The sequence below is a fragment of the Nannobrachium achirus genome, assembly GCF_963921795.1.
Source record: "Nannobrachium achirus genome assembly, chromosome: 18".
NCBI classification, from domain to species: Eukaryota; Metazoa; Chordata; class Actinopteri; order Myctophiformes; family Myctophidae; genus Nannobrachium; species Nannobrachium achirus.
The window spans coordinates 56,768,928-56,789,849 of NC_137825.1; the positions used below are offsets into that span (position 1 = coordinate 56,768,928).

Below are 20,922 nucleotides of genomic sequence, written 5' to 3' on the forward strand. Positions count from 1 at the left end.
ACGGCCACTTGCTCAGCCCAGAGTTCATCAATCTGATTGGGCCAGTCATGAGGCCAAATGGAAATCGATGGGATGGACACCATGTTGTCACATATGGATACCGCATTGGCACTTACTCAAGAGAGGGTCCCAGTGAATACATTTTATGGCTCTCTTAAAATAAATTAAACAATCGAAAATTAGTCGCTGTGATCACTGACTGTGTGTGTGTACTGAGTCGATGGTCAAACTGCCTCGCTGATATGATGGTTCTGTGTATGCTGTTCATGTATTGTCTTGGTGTTATCTTGTTTTGTGCTATATGGTTAGGGATGTGGACATCAGGGATCTCCATACATGGGCATAAAAGGGATTGTTCCCCTGGCATCACAGGGATCTCCACATCTCCATATATGCATGGGCATAAAAGGGATTTGTTCCCCCTGGCATCACAGGGATCTCTCTAACTCATTAAAATTGATGACATCAGGGAACTCCATATATGGGCATAAAAGGGATTCTGTTAGTGTGACATCACAGTGACTTCAGAGCATGAGGTCAGAGCGGCAAAACCAGGCATAGACCGTAAAAATGTGTACACGTCTCGTCTACACAGGCAGACGCGGACAAGCTGTTTCTTATAGTAAACTTATTATGGTCAAAATGTGTTTGTAACAGTATATTGTGTTTTGCACCATTTGCCTGCTGTACATATTTTGGATGATGTGATGAAATACAGATAAAAACAGATACAGTACGTTTACAGGGCTTTGGGTGCATCTCAAACGAGTGTCCTGGCAATGAGCATATAAATAAATTGGTCCTAGTTTTCCATTCAATGCAGAATTCGGTTAATAATAAATAAGTCGTACATGGTATTGTATTTTCACCTACACAAAATCTGGATTGTTCATTTAACACTACCTCAAAGAGTTACATTCATTCTCTGGGTTTCACTCCGTAGCCCTTTCCTGGTCTAGATCAAGCCAGTCGGTCTTCCAGGATTAAAAAGGTCATTCTAGTAACAGCCTTTCTACAGTAGATGCAGTCATTCTGGAATGGTCATGGAAGCCAAAAGCCAGAGCAGAGCAGAATAACAGAGGCACAGCTGTGGTGGTCCAACGTATTAACGTCATAGACCAGTGGTCTTCAACGTTTTCAGGCCAAGGACCCCTTAGCTGAGAGAGAGATGAAGCAGGGACCCCCCCACAACGCATTTTCATAGATTCCATATATTTTCATCGTTTGACAGCACAATCATCAGTGTACAGTATGTTGGATTCATGTCAAAAGGCTAAAGTTCTCCAAATATGGACGCTAGGGTTCAAGTGGTTAATATAAAAAAGGAGAAAAAGTTTCTATCACACATTTGGAGGACCCCCTGTTGTAACTCTGAGGACCCCCTAGGGGCCCGGACCCCCTGTTGAAGACCCCTGTCATAGGCAGTAAGGGAGAAAGTGTCCCAAAGGTGAAAGTAAAAGGACCAGATATAAACACGGCAAGATGAGCCTGCACGACGACCATTTTTAAAGCTGGACACAGAGACGACGACTGGGCAGAGAGGGGTCACGTTTAAATGACCAGACGTAACACCACCCACAGTCAAGAGAGGGTGAAGGTGACTGTGCAATGCGTCTTTGGTCCGAGAGAGCATCTCAAATAGCTTGACACACAGAAGCGGTGGCACCCTGGTCTGGCACGGAGGACCAAATATACCAGACCAGACAGCGCACTTGCTCTGATGGAGCCATTGGTCAATGCTGTAGGTCTAAACTAACCTGTCAGCAGGGACGTCACAAGTGGGGGAAAGTGTTACTAGGGCCCAAGGCATGGTGGAGGGGCCTGGAGTTATTTTTTACTTTAGCTATTGAAAAATAGCAGATATACAAGCTCACAGCGCGGCACCGAGTGCCGCGCTGCGAGCTTGTAGATCTGCTATTTTTTAAAAGTCGTGAAAATGTGTGTAATATATGATGTCTTTTTTAAGCGAACATTTGTAACTCAAATTTTGCTTCTGGGGGGAACTAAATATTTTTAGATGAGGGTCCGTTGCCAAATACATGTCATTTTGTGGGTCCTTCACGTGAAAAGGTTTGAGCACCACTGACATAGAAACCACGTTTTTTGGCACTCGGTGCCGCGCTGTGAGCTTGTATATCTGCTATTTTTCAGTCGTTAAAGCACAAAATGTACCTTGTACCCGGGGCCCAGAATTTGGTGTGACACCCAACCTTCCACGGAGGACCAAATTATACCAGACCAGACAGCGCACTGGCTCTGATGGAGCCATTGGTCAGTGCTGTAGGTCTAAACTAACCTGTCAGATGCCTGGCAGGACAGTTGATTTAAGACCACAGCCATTGCCCACTGACCTCCCACCCACCATGCTTCACTCTCACCACTCTGTTAATGCGTCTTTACAAGCCATGTAAGTCTTTAACTACCCTTTATTAGTTTGCTAAAATTGAATGAGTAGTTCTCTTGCTACTGCACCCAAGAATGTTCAAACGTAAGGTTTCAATTCCAGGTGGTCTCGCCACGTTGAGAAGATGAGAACACTCATCTGAATTAGTCATGAGGAGAAATAATGACGTTCATATGAGGAATTTGTTTTGCATGTTGCGCGGTGACAACTCAGCATTAACCGATTAACACAACACCACCGACAAAGTACACTGACACATATAGGACTCGTAGTGTGACAAGAAATTGCAAACATACAGTAAATAGAATAAACCAGACCGCAGACACTGAGGCAAGTTACAGTACAGCCTGATTTGAACCCAGTAAAATGTACTGACATCAGTGACATGCTGGGGCCCCTGATTCAGCCCGGGAAAAAGAGTTGTAGAGGCCCTCATTGCGCGCTATAGAGAGAGATCTCTCTCTATAGCGCTGCTGCTACTCAAAGATTTGTGACAAAGTGACAAGCCAGTGGGCCAATTACATGAGTTATATTTCGTCATTGTCGAGTGGAAACCTTGGATGTCCAAAACCATTTAAAAAATGATTTAAACTAGTGAAAACAGCCGATCTACAAGCACACAACGCCTCGCACCCCGCGAGGCGTTGTGTGCTTGTAGATCTGCTGTTTTCACTACTTTTGTGCAACAGCCTTGTAAGATGAAGCAGGGCTTTGCTTTGCGAAAAAAATGTACAAATTTGAAACTTAGAGATACGAGGTTTCTGCCCGACAGTGACGATTTACTTTGTTGGCCGCCCAGCCCCCAAAATGGAACGAAGGCCGACATTTTATTTTTATTTTTTTTTCCCTAACCGGCCGGGAATGAACCGGCCGTTCGGGAGTTGTCCCGCTTTTCCCAATGGCCAGCACGTCCCTGAATAGAATAAACCAGACCGCAGACACTGAGTCACGTTACAGCCAGATTGGAACCCGGTAAAATGTACTGACAAGACATACATCGCCTCTCCTTCGTTCATTTGAAAATCCTTCGAGTCACTAACTCATTCGGTCTGTCAGCTATTTAAGTAAGTCAATCAGGCAACATAAGCCGTTTCCCCTGTTCGCCATTCACCGTCTGAGACCACATGCACTAATCCTTGTTCTAGCCATCGCCCTCTCCTTTAGCTCAACAGCAGATTTTCTGCTTCCATTTTCATCAAGATGTATCTGAAGATGTTTTGTCAAAGCGCCGTTGACGTACTGTTCCTTTGGTAGGCTCTGGCTCTCATGTGGGCCAGACCAACTTCTCTCTGTGTGTTCCCAACTCCCCACCACACTATGGATCCCCAAGGGCCTGACTGGTTATTACTGGGGAAGGCTGGCTCTTCCCAGTTGCATTCCCCTCGCACTGTAACTAACATGACGCATGCACGCACGCACACACACAAGACATAAAGACACATACACACAACCAGTGGTGGAAAAAGTACTCACATTTTCTACTTAGTAAAAGTATCAATACTGCATTGTAGAAGTACTCTGTTACAAGTAGAAGTCCAGAATGCAAAAGTACAAAAGTGTTGGCATCAAAATGTACTTAAAGTACTAAAAGTAAAAGTACAAGATGTTTGAAAATAGCTGATCTACAAGCTCACAACGCGTCGCGATGCGACGCGTTGTGAGCTTGTAGATCGGCTATTTTCAAATAGCCACTGTATAAAAGAGGGCTAAAGTGGTTTATGTATGATTTAACATATTATAATTTATATCAGCAAAGTAACTAGTAAATATAGTTTTCAAATAAGTGTAGTGGAGTAAAAGTACAATATTTGGATCCCAGAGGTAGTGGAGTAGAAGTGGAAGTACTGAAAACTGGAAATACTCAAGTAAAGTACACAACCATACACCCACACACACAGTCTATGCTGGTCTGGAATGAGAGCTGCTGAGTCCCAGATCCTCGCTAATGCAGTATGGTAAATGACAGCCTGGTTGGGACAGGGCCCATCATTCGTTCCATTCCTTTTTATTAAGCTTGTAGCCACACTGTTATTAGTGCTTGGTGAAGAGAGTTGTGCACTGTAACAGCCGAGATGTCTTCCATATGGGATGTTACCATCCCATAGGGGCGTCAATTGGGTACGGCAGGGGTATGCAGCTGCCATACCCTGGGTCCAGGGGGGGAACATAAAAGTTACTTTTAAATATAAATCCATGAATGTCTCTTTGTCTATCTGTTCTGGTTATTATGTTGTTGAATTACAGTAAAATAACTACAAATGCAAATTTTTTACAAAATGGTCACTTTAACAAGGTATTATAACCAGTAAGACTCCCTAATCGGGAGATAAGCGACCGTTGGTCGCTTATCTCCACAAATAGGCCAAAAGTTTGTTTTACCAATTATTACACTCTATGTAAACATTTACATCAACAAATCCCAAGTACTATGCAGAACGACCCATTTCAAGTTTTTAATGTACAACAATATTTAGAAAATAGGTCTACAAGCTCACAATGCTACGCATTGTCCTCGTCCCTTATATTCCCATAGGTTATATGGAGATCTCAGTGTTTGTCAGTCCTTGTTCATTTATGCCCATATATGGACATCTCTATATCTACTGTAACAGTCCTTGTCCCTTTATGCCCGGAGATCTCTTAACTGTAAGTCCTTGTCCCTTTTATGCCCATATATGGATATTCCTGATGTCATCAGTATATGAACATATATGGGCTTTCTGATATGCCCATATATGGAGATCTCTTAACTGTAAGCCCTTGTCACTTTTATGCCCATATATGGATATCCCTGATGTCATCCGTATATGCCCATATATGGGCTTTCTAATATGCCCATATATGGAGATCTCTGTATCTCCATATATGGGTATAAAAGGATACTTCAGGTCTGACATCAGGTTTGTTTATATTGGGTTGCTAGGTTTGTCATCACAAACTCCATGGGCCATCTGACCTAGAAATCTATATTTGGGCATAGATGACTCATCGTGACCTCATCATGATTTCAATCGCTATAAAAGGACTCTCAGTGACATACACTCTCCACAGATAAAGCAGTCAACCAGCCTACCAGTCAACCCATTCTTTGATTACTTTGTACAACTAGATTAACTTTTCAATGGCATCCCCACCCTAACCCTAACCCTATACCAGGAAAGAAGCATTTCTTCGACTCAGACCTTATCGCCAGGGTTGGCTTATAGCAGCTGTCGGTAGATAATGCCGGTCTTATATAAGGGTCATTTGTGTACGGTGTGATTTGCCATGGTTACTCATTGAAGTTGAATCTCCATATATGGAGATAACCTACGCATCACACTAAGTCTGACCTCACCAGCCCATATTTGGGCATGAGCAACTTATGTCTCCATATATGGAGATATGATGACATCACACAGTCCTCAGCCGATGATGTGGCGTGATGTCATACAATACACAAACGAGCCCAGATATGAGCAGGGCAAAGGTGTGACGTGTGACGTGTGACCGACCGACCGACCGACCGACCGACCGACCGACCGACGGACGGACGGACGGCCGGTGGAGGTTTTGATACTAAACTGCGACCTTACGGTCGCAATTATATTCTCCACACTTGTATTCTCCCCATCTTGACAAAATGGTACAGGTGCAGTTCATTATTGTTAATTGTGGCATGTTTACTAACACGCCAAGTTTAGCTGCACTTGAAGTGAACAACCGTTCCAGGCTGCCAATATCCAGCCCAAGAAACTGTAGAAACGGGGGAAAACATGTAATGTACTTCTTAAAATAAAAGTATCATGCCTGTTGCTAAGGTATGGCAACATGACTGGTGTCATGGACGCGTCATGTTGCCATACCTTAGCTTTTTCTGAACTGACGCCACTGCCATCCCATGGAGAGAGAGAGAGAGACAGAGAGAGAGAGAACTGGGAGAGGCCGACGAGACAGAGGCCTTCTAATTGCAAGTTTAATTTTAAACGGCCTACATTAAGTAGCACTGAATGGGGAATGTTAAGTCTCTTGTAAGTATCTAATGCACCGCTACATGATGACTTCCATGCAAGGAACCAAACATCTCTCCAAACATGACTCTAGTTTTCTTTTCCTGCTTCTGGAAGAAATCATGCCATGACTCACTTTGGGGTCATATTATTGTCTGAGGTGCTCCAGTTTGGGACTCATGTTGGTGGGAAGTAAGGCCTCGGCCAGACGGAGCTGGATATTTCATATATCCCGGTTTTTCAGATATCCACATAGAAAACATATCTAGGTCCACATGACAAAGATATCTAGGTCTAAAATAATCTCCAGACCCTCACTAGGGGGCCAAGCACACACACAGTAAAGTCTTCAGAGATATCCGGGTTCCATGCCAACACGGATCCAGTGAATCGGATATTTTTCAATGTCTTCACTTATTTATCCGGTTTCAAAAATATCCAGTTTCGCGGCCGAAATATCCAGCTTCGTGTGGCTGCAAGCCCCAACCGCACAAATAAATGTCTAGCTTCAGAAATATCTAGCTCCGTGTAGCCGGCACCTAAGACTGATGTCAACCGCTTGTTGGGAGGCCGAGAGCGACATGCAGTGAAAGACAAGAGACAATAAACACTCGAAAAAATGGGAAACACTTAAACCATATCGTCACTGTCGGGCAGAAACCTCGTATCTCCAAGTTTCAAACGTGTATGTTTTTTGGTAAATTAAAGCTCTAGTTCATCAAACAAAAGTGTCGCACAAAACTAGTGAAAATAGCAGATACAAGCACACAACGCCTCGCACTGTGTGCTTGTAGATCGGCTATTTTCACTAGTCTAAATCATTTTTTAAATGATAAATATAAAAAGAACGGTTATGGACACACAAGGTTTCCACCCGACAACGACAATATACTTCATTGACTGGAGTCCTCCAAGGGTCTTTACTACTAGGCCCTCTCCTTTTTCCCCCTCTCCACCAAATCTCTTCTACTGGAAATAGCCGGTCTACGAGCTCACAACGCATCTCGTTGCAATGCGTTGTGAGCTTGTAGATCGAATGTTCGCCTCAGAATAGGGATGCTAGGGTTCATGTGACAATATAAGCAGTGGTGAAAAGAAACTAAGTACATTTACTCAAGTACTGTACTTAGAGTAAGTACAATGTTGAGGTATTTCTACTCCACTACATCTCAGATCCAAATATTTTACTACTAAAACTTTAGTTACTAGTTACTTTGTAGATTTCGATTATTATTACAAAAACATACATCACTGTAACCACTTAAACCGATTTATACATTTGGGCTATTTGAAAATAGCAGATCTACAAGCCCACATTGTGAGCTTGTAGATCTGCCATTTTCAAAAGATTTGTATACATTTGAAAACTTTAAATAGGACATTTTGCATAAGGGTGCCCTCACACCAAAATACCTAGAGTGGAATCCGCCAATGCATTTCAATGAGAATGGAGTGTTTTTTGCAGAAATCCTCTACTGGCATGAAACCGCTCCATTCTCATTGAAATGTATTGGCGGAATGGGGAAACTACTCTCATAGGTACTTTGGTGTGCCTTCAGCCTAATGAGTACTCTTACTTTTGGTACTTTAAAGGGATATTCCACTTTTAACAGGGAAACACCTTATGGGCTTTTCTCCACATACACACCCATTGTAACTTCAAACTTCATTTTAACCATGATAGATTCATTAAAAACACCCATTATGTTTTCTGGTGACTCATACTACCATCCTAATACATGAGTAGGCCGTGTTTTATCCATAACTTTTTTCATTTATTTTTAATAAGTATTTGGGAAAATGGAAAAAATTAAATACAAAAAATTATTATTAAAAATAAATGAAAAAAAGTTAACCAAAAAACACGGCCTGCTCACGTATTAGGAGGGTATTATGAGTCACCAGAAATAATAATGGGTGTTTTTAATTAATCTATCATGGTTAAAATGAAGTTTGAAGTTACAATGGTTGTGTGTGGGGAGAGGCCCTGGGCCTGGTAACATTTACATCAAATATCTAAATATTGAATCAAGCAAATTAAAAACTGTTCAGGGTGTTCATAAAAGCCTGATTGGATGATAAAATGACCAAAAGTTTTTTTTTTTTTTTGAAAGTGAAATATCCCTTTAAGTACAGTTTGACGCCAATACTTTTGTACTTCAACTCAAGTAAATTTGGAATCCCGGACAATTTGCTTGACACAGATACTTTTACCTATAAGTAAAACATTTGAGTTCTTTTCCCACCGCTGACCGAATATAAGCCCTTCAAATGCAAAGTACCGCAGTGTTATATTCCATGCCGTTTCGGTGCGTGAACCTGTGTCCCTGTCTGTTGTGATCTCCTGATGGGTCACCGGAGACACTGCAGCGGATAAGCTAGAGTACAGATCAGCTACACGCGGGCTCGCGATGCGATGTCTCTCGCAGATTAATGGCGTCTCTTGACTTGCGCCATACATCAGCCTGGGCTACAGAGGAAACCTAAGCACTCCCTGCCTGGACCTCCACGTCCTCAGGAGGAGCAGAATATCCTCCCTGTCGGGCAGAAACCTCGTATCTCCAAGTTTCAAATGTTTTTTTTGTTTATTTTTTTGTAAATTAAAACTCTAGTTCAGGGTTCCCCAATAGGCGGCCCGCGGGCCATTTGCGGCCCGCGAGGGGCTACTGTCTGGCCCCCACCAACCCCAGTAATAATGGTGATATAAGAGTAGAAACAACACTAGTATATTGTCGTTGTCGGGTGGAAACTCGTATTTCCAAATGTGCACGTTCTTTCGCAAATAGTACAGCCCTGCTTCATCGTACAAGGCCGTCTCACAAAAGTAGTGAAAACAGCAGATCTACAAGCACACAACGCCTCGCGGTGCGAGGCGTTGTGTGCTTGTAGATCGGCTGTTTTCACTAGTTTAAATATTTTTTTAAATGATAAATGCAAAACGAACGGTTTTGGGCATACAAGATTTTCACCCAACAACAACGATATCTGAACTGTCGCTGGAGTATCGGGAACGCCACCGTTGCCCCCTGCAATGTTGTGGCCCTCGGCTTGGTACCCTAGACATAATTTGGCCCTTGGGGAATACAAAAGTGACGCACAAAACTAGTGAAAATAGCAGATCTATACAAGCACACAACGCCTCGCAACCTAAATCATTTTTTAAAAATGATAAATACAAACCCCCGAGCACACCGTCTAAAGTTGGTCTATCACAGGTCTAGATTTTAGTCTAAAAACCTTCAAATCTAGAGCTGTGTTAGACCAATTTTAGACGTGTGCTAAGTGGGAGAACGAAGGGTTTTGGATATAGGCCTACAAGGTTTCCACCTGACAACGACGATATATCCCGTGCATGCACTGACAGCAGAGATGTATTGTAAATGGTAAGAGAAGAAATGCATGTGTGTCTGTGTTTGCGCGCAAGACAAGGCAAACACGGTTCGCTTGGACCAGTGGTTAAGGAGCGCGTACCGCATAGGCTTTGATGCCTGTCAGCGAGTTCCGGGTTCGATTCCTGAGCCTGGAAGGCGATTCGCTGCAAGTCGCTCCCCGTTTCTCTCCCCCGTTGTCCTGTCTCTCTCCACTGTCCAATTGAAAAAAGGCGAAAAGCCAGAATTTCCCCAAAGTAAACGCAAGGAATATATTTAACTCAGTATGACCAGACGCGTTGTGAGCTTGGAGGTCAGCTATTTTCGGTGCGTGATACCACACTGAACTAAGCTACATCAAGTCAATACTATGGAGATGTGGTGTAACGGCATGGATTTCTACACAGAGAGCGCAAGTCTTTCAACATAATGCTGCGTTCAAGTTCAGGAGAGTTTGGAAAAGGCTCTTGAATGCTGCCTTCAGGTATGGCATGGAAAGAGGGGCATTTGCATTTCTTTCACCATAGTAAAAACGGCATTCATGGTCTGGAGAGGGCACTTTTTACAGGCGGATAAAAGGGCAGGGGCTCAAGCCCCCTTTGATGTCTATGTGTGCATGTGCCTGTCTGACAGAGGCATTGATCTCCCTCCAATCCCCAAAGAAAACAGAACCCTGCAGATAATGCTTGAGAAGTCAGATAATATAAATGCATTTGACACACATAAATGCACTTGAACATTTCCAACCTACTGTACTTCTTCAACCTTGCAATTGTTGTTATTCTACCATCCCTGTCTAGCATTGTTACTTCACTTTAGTATCTCCATTTCCTGTTACATCTATTCCAAAACATTCCAGAGGCAGATATTTCACTTTTTATTTGACAGCTTCAGTTACTAGTTACTTTGCAGATTTACATTAATAATGAATTCGATTCTTGGTCAATAATCTACAAGCTCACGCTGTACATTGGCTATTTCTGACATAATTATGGTTTGAGTAGTGAATGAGCAATAAAATAGTCAAATAAAATCACAGTGAGTAAGAGTACTTTTACTTTTGCTGCTTTAAAGGACAACTTGTTTTTTACAACAAGGGTTCATATTTTAGATTGTAATTAGAGAAAAGAAAAGATGAGAGTTAAATTATTTTCATTTACTGCTTTCTATTGTTTTAGAGATTTTGATTTCAGTGGGTGGGTTCTTTTTTTGTGGCGGCGGTGGGGGTGTGGGGTGGGGGTAGTATGGTTCTGGGCGGTCACTAGTTGACAATCTTAATTAGAATCAGAATCAGAAATACTTTGCTGCCAAATATGAGGTCTATATGAGGAATTTGCTTTGGCATGCTGTGTAGAGACAGCCCAATATTAAACAATTAAGTGCATGGCTACCGGCAACGCACACACGAGGACTCGTACAGTGCAACGGGGCATCGCAGAGCGTAGCCTACATTCAGATAGAAGAGACTACACATTGCACCGCAGACTCACTATTAACTCGCTATTTTTAAAAAATACATCTGATGCCAAGGCAAACTAAGAAAATTAAGAACAGGGAAGCTTCACAAGGAGCAGAAAAGCCCCAAACCAGCACTATACCGACAGACATTGACAGTGTTTAGTCTCAAAAAAGCTGTCTTAAGACAGCTAACAAGATACATTTCTTTATTTTCAAGGCAGCCATTAAATGTAAGACTTTAGATTTTTTTTCTCCTCCGAATGGTTAATTGAATCATTTCATTTTAGAACGACGCATATTTTTACAGTGACAAGCCGCTTGATGCTTTGTTTTACAGTGAAAATCAGTCTCATATATTCGCAGCACACCATATAAAATCTTCATGTAAACACAGTATCACTGCAATAATTGAAGCATCAGCTATTGAAAGACATTATTGTTACAAGCACGAAACTGTGTGTCCCGCCACATTCCCCCATCCGTTCGTGGGGCGATATTCCAGGATAAAATGGATTCATTGTTCAGCAGAATATAGAGTATAGAGAAATGAAAGCTTCTGTTTCATATATCACTCTGCAATAATTGAACAAATGTGTTTTCCCCTTCTTATTTGCGGGGGAAAAAAAACTTCAAAGTCTCTTTTTTTATTTTTTTGGGGGGGAAAAATGGAAATTTGGGGTCACGTTCAGAGCAAGATATTTCTGTCAGGGCTTGTCAGAGGGAGAACACCCTAAACATTCTACGTTCTGAAGATGTCTGTGATGCAGGGGCGTCAATTGGGTATGGCAGGGGTATGCAGCTGCCATACCCTGGGTCCAGGGGGGAAAATAAAAGTTACTTTTAAATATAAATCCACGAATGTCTCTTTGTGTATCTGTGATGGTTATTATGTTGTTAAATAACTATGCAAAATTTAACAAAATGGTCACTTTAACAAGGTATTATAATTATATTCTTCACACTTTTATTCTCCCCATCTTGACAGAATGGTAAATTCCCAGGTTCTGCAGGTCAGGCACGTTTACTAACATGTCAAGTTAAGCTGCACTTAAACAACCGTTCCAGGCTGCCATATCCAGCCCAAGAAACCGTAGAAACCTGTGTAAAAAACTGACAAAACTCCTTTTTTTCAGACATTGTGAAAATAGCCGATCTACATGCTCACAACGCCTCGCAGCGCGAGGCGTTGTGAGCATGTAGATCTGCTATTTTCACAATAGAACCGTGTTATACAAAATGTAATGCCTATTTTCCATGAGGACTCCCATCTTTGCCATACCCTAGCTTTTGCTGAACTGACGCCACTGCTGTGATGGGCAGGGACGGCAGGATGGACTTTGATGTTGTTGAAATATGGCTGCGGGTTTTTCCACAGTAAAAGATGACGAATGAATGAAAAAGGTTTCTGGGTAACGTTACAAGTGACAGTTGCAGTATATCAAGCTGAATTTTGGTACAAGTGGTGGATAACCAGCGTATCTGACTTGATGCTAAATGCTGTACACATGCGGGCATGCATGTGCATGTGTGCACACACGCACAGTGGCAGTGAGTGAAACAATACTGTACTGTTTTCCACCAAAGCACAGCATATGACATCCTGAAGGTTAGGCTCACACAGATAGTAGAGCTTTAACGGTAGGTAATATATGCCAGTATACAGTATTCCGTCACTGTCGGGCAGAAACCTCGTATCTCCAAGTTTCAAATGCGTATGTTTTTCGGTAATTTAAAGCTCTAGTTCATCATACAAAAGTGTCGTACAAAACGGTACAGTTTCATGACAGTACAAATCACTGGTACACGGTCAACTAAAAGTATGTGTGTGCGTGCTTATTAGGTTTATCCAGCGTGCTTGCCTTGTACACAGTCTGCTGTTCATTGTTGACCATTTTTGTAAAAAAAAAAAAAAGAAAAAAAAGTTAATGAGCCACCCAACCTGACCCAAAAATCACGCCAAAACCCGAGAAAATGTCTTATTATTGAACAGTCATCCAAACCGGCCCAAAACCGACTAAATTCACGGCAAAACCCGGAAAAATCGCGCGTGTGCGCACGCGCAAAAAACGCGGCGTTGTGTGCTTGTAGATCGGCTATTTTCACTAGTCTAAATCATTTTTCAAATGATAAATAGAAAAAGAACGGTTATGGACATACAAGGTTTCCACCCGCCGACGACGATTTCAGACCTTTCAAATTAAGGTTAGAAACCAGGGGAGCAGCCTGAAATACTGGGCCCCATTACAACATAGGCTACATACCGGATCCCAGCGTCCTACACTATGTTAAATCATATAATCTATAAAACATGGCATTTCTGAGGGCCCCTGTTAGCTCAGGGCCCTTGGACTCTTTCTAACTTTTCGACCCGTTTTGGCACCCGTGTCAGAATGTAATACAGCCATGACATCACCGTCGGTTTGAAATAAATGTAATTTATCGTACCATGCAAACTAAATGTGTGTTTGAATTTGAAACAATTCTTGCCACTGGCTAAATGCTCTTACTGTTCTTTTCCACTGGAAATATTTTCTCTATTATAGCCCTCTTATATTAAGTTAAAGTTTATTTAATTTGGCCATTGTAAGGCTGAACTTCTCAAGCATAGTCAATTCCTGACGCAAGAAAGTGAATAGTCGCTATCCCCCCCCCCCCCCCCCTTTTTATTACTCGTGATTATCAAAATCAACATGTAAAAGTTTGTTTAGTGGCAATTCATTTCTAGTCAATTCAAGTCTATTAGCTTCATTTGAATGTGTGTGTGTGTGTGTGTGTGTGTGTGTGTGTGTGTGTGTGTGTGTGTGTGTGTGTGTGTGTGTGTGTGTGTGTGTGTGTGTGTGTGTGCGTGCGCGTGCGCGTGATTTCTTTGATCAGATCTATAAGAAGTGTAGGCCTACTGTATGTTGGTAGTACCTATTTGGATACAGTGTGTGATAGCCGATCCATAAATGGTGGTCAAACCAAAAATGGTAAAGAATTAAGTATTTTATTTGCGTTTGTTCAGTTTTCCTTTTGCTTTTTCTTTCAAATTAGTTTTCCCTCATTAGTTCACTTACGGCTTTCATTTGTAGTTTGTCTTTTCTATTTCTATGAACACTAAAACAACAGACATAAATGAGGAACAACGTGCAATAAAAAAGTAACAAGACATAAACATAAAAAGGTGTCGTGTCAACAACATGGCCCCAGTCTGGTACCTCCATGACCTCAATATCGGGCTATAATTGATGTGAGGATGGCTGACATCATACATGGCAATATCCTTGCCTTCTCCGACCACGCTGCTTTTCAACAGCACGTTATTAACAATATTTAGGGCTTCCTCTAGTACCTTGCCAGCCTCACTGGACACGGGGATGTAGAGACAGAGAGCATTGTTCTACCAAAGACCCCAGCTGGATTCAATGGATGACTACACACAGCCACAGCGGAACAGCAGCAGCAGCTATAGCTAGCTGGCTGGCTGGCTTGTCAGTCAGTCACACAGGTGGCAGGGAAATTACAGTGTACACAGACGTCTACATTTTGGACACGTTCCACTTCTGGAAGTCAATAAAAGTCTGTCGTGGCCACTGCCAACCACTGCCAAAGCTATAGCGGAACGTTGGAGGCACGGTCCTCCGTGCCAACATGGTGTCACTGCTCATACAGAACAGTGTGTTTTAATTATCTGATTGAATAAAACAATTCTGATTGCTACCACTTGATCGTTTACGGAATTGTGTCGCTATGGGGCCGCAGAAATTCGCCGGAGGGGTTCTACAGCTCACAATAGCGCCATTGTCTGTGCATGTGCAAGTGTTTTCTGCCAGTGTGTGTCTGTTTGAGTGTGTCATTTAAAAGAAAATGTGTGTGTGTGTGTGTGAGTGTGTGTGTGTGTGTGTGTGTGTCTTTTGCTCTTGTTCCAGAGAAGCACGAACTGCTGAGGATATTGTGTCTGCAATAGCAAAGAAACTTTACTCAGCTCTTACGACCTCAGTGCAAGGTTAGGCCGTTAAGCCACAGTGAGGCAAGTGAGGTTGAAAGCCATTTGGAATACAGTTGGCAATGTGAAGAAGTGAATGGACTCTGGAGAAGACATTTGGTACAGCAGTGCTCTACGGTAGGGCCTTCGTATTGTTGCTCCAGTCAGTTCGACCGCATCTACGCTAATGTTTTGATGAACTCCCATAATAGCACACTACAAGAAGTGATATTTTGAAAGAAAACACGCTTCAAACTTAACTTGTCTGTGGTGAGACCAACCAGTGTACAGACTACGAAATGTGCGCGATTTTTGTGTATGTTTGTGTGGCTATCAGCGGCTAAGTGTACGGCACTCTGACGTAGAATGTCCACATAGTGTCAGAGACGCCAACCGACAAGATCTACAAAGTGGGAAGACTGGTGGTTGTCTTTGTTTGTATGGGAGTCAAAATGGTGTGTCAGTATGTGACAAACAAGTGTGTTCATGCCTTTTTTTGTTTTTCTGTGTATAAAAAATAAAGTGTGTGTGTGTGTGTGTGTGTGTGTGTGTCTCTCTCTTTGTCAATGTGTGTTTATGTACAGTATCGCTGTGTGTGTGTGTGTGTGTGTGTGTGTCTTTTTGTGTGTACCGACCGGCCTTGGTAATGATAGCTCTCAGTCTCAAGCCTGGCGGTCGGGCTACTCCTCTAGCCTCGGGGCCTATGCCAACCACCAGAGCCCAAAGAATATCGCTTGCATCTGGGCCACAGACCCGACCGGGCCCCCTGCTAGTTTCCTGAAACATCCAGACTATAAGCTATGCAGTTTGTAATCTCTGTATTGAACATAAACACAGAATGCATCCCCGCCATCCATACCACAATACTACTTCCAAAGTAATGATAGGAACGACATAAAGTCCATGCAGGTTTACTAATACGTTGAACCACATCAGAAAGGTATTATTATACATTGTATAATGCCACAAATCAAATGGCAGGCTGATCTCACAATTGACTCGAGACCAAAACCACAATATCTTCATGCACATGATTATGTCGTTTAAACTTACACTGCTCTCATCTACTAGGATGATAGCACCATCTACTGGTCATGAGCGGCATCTACCCCCTTTTTTAAGGTTGCTTGTAATTGTTGTACACACAATACACTGCGTTGTTTTTGGATAATTAATTTCACTTAGATGAGTGCACACTCGTGTGTGTGTGTGTGTGTGTGTGTGTGTGTGTGTGTGTGTGTGTGTGTGTGTGTGTGTGTGTGTGTGAGAGAGGCAGGAATAATTAAATATGATTCAGGAGTCATGATTGAGCCTCAAGTGGCCAAATGATTTTCTGGTCCTTTATTGTTTGATATCAGGAGTGGCAAAGTAAGTCTAAGGTAGAAACTAAATATCTGTTTTCTTTGTCAATCTAATTGTTTACCGAGCTATACAAAACTACACTACTACTACAAAAAAAAAAACACTCTCGGCCATGCCTTTCGGCCTGGCGGAGACGATAATGAATCGAAAATCTATTGTACTACATACATGAGAAAAGTCACACTAAACCAACTCCCAGTACATGACAAACAGTGTAAATATACAGCAGCAAGTGATTGATATACAGCACAACCGGTATCTATGGCATTAGATTGCTATTGGAATAAATGTGAAGAACTTAACTTTCACTGCATAGTTAATATGGCCATGTTTACCTTTGGGGACATTTAACCACTTAAACCATATATACTTTATTGTATGTCAAATAGCGAAACTAGCTAAACTTGTAGGTCTTCAATTGCGGAATGTTGTATTTTCACTAATGTTCACTTTGTGCCGAAGGTTCTACTATCAAGTAGGGATGGGACGGATCAATTCACCTTTTATTTGCCAAGCTGCATATCCGGTACCACTTAAACCCTCTATAATTGGTAAAAGGTACTTATAATATACCTACTTGATACAGTCTTTTTTCACTCTCTATCAAATGTCTTTGACGCGTTGTGAGCTTGTAGATCTGCTATTTTTTGGCAAAAGTTCCGCCCCAGGATAATGGATTTTGATTATCGCAATATCGTAAATCGCGATTTGTTTTGTCACAATAATCGCGATATGAAATTTTCATATCGTCCCATTCCTACTATCAAGTCTGTTACAACATTGGGAAGCTAGGATTCATGTGGTTAAAAGACCCAATCTGTAAGTCCCACATTCATATAAGGTTTTACAACAACATAGAATTGGAAACAACAGATAGACTGTTCTTTTTTTCACTGGCAGACACTTTCTCTCTACATGTCACGGCTCATCCTACTGAGATTAGGGCTGTCACGATATGGCATTTTACATGACGATTAATTGTCACTCAAATAATTGGCGATAAGCGCATTTAATTGTGTTTTTGTCGTTGATAATTACATTTCTGTTTGGCTTTTAGGCTTTGAAGTTGTACATGGTAGATATGACACATAACCTAAATATACAAAGACATTACTGACATATTTGACAACTTACTACTTAAAAAATAACTTTGATAGTGGAAATAGCCGATCTACAAGCTCACAACGATGCGACGCGTTGTGAGCTTGTAGATCTGCTATTTCCACTATTTCGGACATTTTTCAACATTCACGATTATGACGATTATGACAAAATAATTGCGATAATGTCAAATAATCACGATTAGACAATTATGTAATAATTGTGACAGCCCTAACTGAGATGCACAGATCTTCAGTACAACAGCAATGCACATTTTGGTCAAAATAAACATTCATGCTGAAAGGCTTGAGTGGAAGAATCACATTGTTTTGGAATGGCAGACTGGGCCTTTAAGAATAGTTTTTGAGGAAACCAATCTTAATTAAATAAATATGACTAAAATCAAACAGCATACTAACTGGTAAGACGCCTCAGAGCGACATGCGACCTCGCGCCAATTCTTTCTTGGCCATCTGGTCAGTGATGTATATTAGACCAGTTAACCATATATGGAGGCCACATTGGCCACATACCACACTAACAGAATCCATATATGGCCAAGACAGATGGCCAAGATAGCCCATATCTGTGTGGCTGGTTTTACTGACAGGGATCTCCATGTATGGGCATAAAAAGGTATGACGTCAGATGTCATAGGACTTTCACGTAACGAATAACTGAGTAAGCATGTTTGGGCTCTCACAGCATATCTCCATATACAGTACATGGATCTCCATATATGGGTACCAGGGGTTCTCCATATATGGGTAGTGTACCAGGGGTCATCATGGTCATCAAGTCCTGTTAGATACACTATTGATGACATCAGGGAACTCCATATATGTGCATAAAAGGGATTCTGTTAGTGTGACATCACAGTGAAGCCAGAGCGTATTGTCAGAGCGGCAAACCCATAGAACCACAGTGTCAGGCGTGACAGAGATACATACAGTATACATACATATGGACAATCTGTGACCGTTTTACATACTAATCTGCGACCTAAGGTCGCAAATAATCTATTGGTAGGTACGGTACTGAAATGTACTGTACACTTACATGAAGATGAACTGAAAATATTTTATTTCTTGAGAGATAAAGATAGTAAGATGTGGCATTTTGTTAATATACCTGTGTATTTGCATTGGAATAATACATGATTTATTCTAAAATGCCACGTATGAATTTTGGCATTAAACATGCTACCTCCTTCACATCATTTGCTATTTTAATTGTTTTATTTTCATACCACAAACCATTCAATTCATGTAAGAGTCTGGCATACATTTAAATGTGAGTTTTGTTTGGGGTGTGCCAATACAATTGTACTTGCAAAGAAATACATCTCCAGCTGTGTTCATTCTGCTTGTCATTTGTTTGTGTCTGATAATGGTTCTTGTTGCCCTGGTATAAAATGTCTGTCTAAATGAATAAACATTAAAAACATTTCATCCTAAACACAATGTTGAATGTTAAACTTGTACCCATTTCAATAATAGTATTTGCAATGATAAAATACTGAATTTAAATATGATCCCACCCGTCTTCTAGGCTGGTCAGATATTCATCAGTGCACAGGATGCACCTCTCGGGAACTTTCTCCTGTCCACTTCACCAACTGACCGGCGCTGTTCACTGGGTTGGGGTGTGACACAAAACATCTTTGTTTGGTTCATTAACTCGCCTGTTACAGCTTGTTGCCCTTATCTGGAATAGAGAGAATTAGGGAAAGATATTAATTTACTATGTGTTACAAATTATGGGAAACTACTAATTCTGTGTGAATAATGCAGAACAGGTAATCTAATACTATAACATGTACTGTAGCTGGCCTAGCATAGCCAGACTATCTCCACCTACTGATAGGTCTAGTGACACAGTATCTACATTTGGGAGAGTCTTTTTTGCAGGTCTTTCAGTCTGAGTGTATCAAAAAAGCACCTCGGTTAAGGTGGAGACGACCTCCCGTTGGTCTGACCAGGTAAACATTCATCAGGTTAGCATTCACCAGTGCCGGCAGGTTAGCATTCACCAGTGTTGGCAGGTTATGATTTCACCAGCATTAGTTTTACTGAGGATAAGGTTATGGTTAAGGTTAGGTTTAGGGGTATCTTCGTCCACCTGACTTTCGCCACCTCCGCGCAGCCAATCACAAGCTTCCGCTGCCTTAGCGCAGTTGCTTTTTTGATACACTCGGACTGAAAGACCTGAAAAAAACACTGTCCCATCTACATTTAGCAAATGGTCAAAATATAGGTAGTATTCAGGATTGACTTTCAAAACAGTAGACATAACATTTGTTATCGTTGGTTTTCTCTGCCCATTCAATGGATCTAGATTTCCACGGACATAATCGGCAGGTGGATATGACTGAACGTCTGCTACATGAGAACAGTGGCGTCAATTGGGTATGGCAGGGGTGTGCAGCTGCCATACCCTGGGTCCAGGGGGGGAAATAAAAGTTACTTTTAAATATAAATCCATGAATGTCTCTTTGTCTATCTGCGCTGGTTATTATGTTGTTAGATTACAGTAAAATAACTACAAATGCAACATTTAACATAATGGTCACTTTAACAAGGTATTATAATTATATTCTCCACACTTGTGACTGACAAAAGTCGTTTTTCTTTTTTTCAGACATTGTGAAAATAGCAGATCTACATGCTCACAACGCCTCGCGCTGCGAGGCGTTGTGAGCATGTAGATCTGCTATTTTCACAATAGAACTGTGTTGTCCAAAATGTAATGCCTGTTTTCCACGAGGACTCCCATCTTTGCCATACCCTAGCTTTTACTGAACTGACGCCACTGCATGAGAATATACTGTGCCTAACATTTGTAAATCACTGTAAAGTGTAAACAGGAATCCCCGCCACTGAGGAGCCCATCTTCCCCATACGCCCAGCTTCCCAAGTATGGAGCTTTTCATATCCATGAGGCGGGATGGGGACAGCCCAGGACTCCCTGGGTGGGCTTACAGTCCGTCATCTTACCTCCACACCCCCCAACATGGCAACATGACTGGTGCCTTTGCGCGTGTGCAAGACACCAGTCATGTTGCCATACCTCACCTTTTGCTGAACTGACACCACTGTCCATACCCACCATTTGGCTGACCATTTGCTAACCCCAATTACATTACGTTCAATCTCACCAAACACTCTTTTCCTTCAACATTTATACAAGATGTATATGCTGCGGCTCAACCTAAGTAGCGCAAGGGATAGTTACAGTACACCACATTAACATATTACTATGGTCATTCTGAATGGT

General features: G+C 41.8%; 1 long non-coding RNA gene and 1 pseudogene across 2 annotated transcripts in view; one reads left to right on the forward strand and one right to left on the reverse strand.

The window, feature by feature from the left end:
• The window catches only part of LOC308303313, a 468,570-nt gene that overhangs the window by 177,436 nt on the left and 270,212 nt on the right, over positions 1-20,922 (forward strand). The gene's annotated exons all lie outside the window — the stretch shown is intronic.
• The window catches only part of LOC308303831 (methionine-R-sulfoxide reductase B1-A-like), a 3,784-nt pseudogene continuing 2,195 nt past the window's right edge, over positions 19,334-20,922 (reverse strand). Inside the window, exon 4 of the transcript in view lies at positions 19,334-19,353. The product of the transcript in view is annotated as a methionine-R-sulfoxide reductase B1-A-like (transcript). The remainder of the gene's footprint in view (positions 19,354-20,922) is intronic.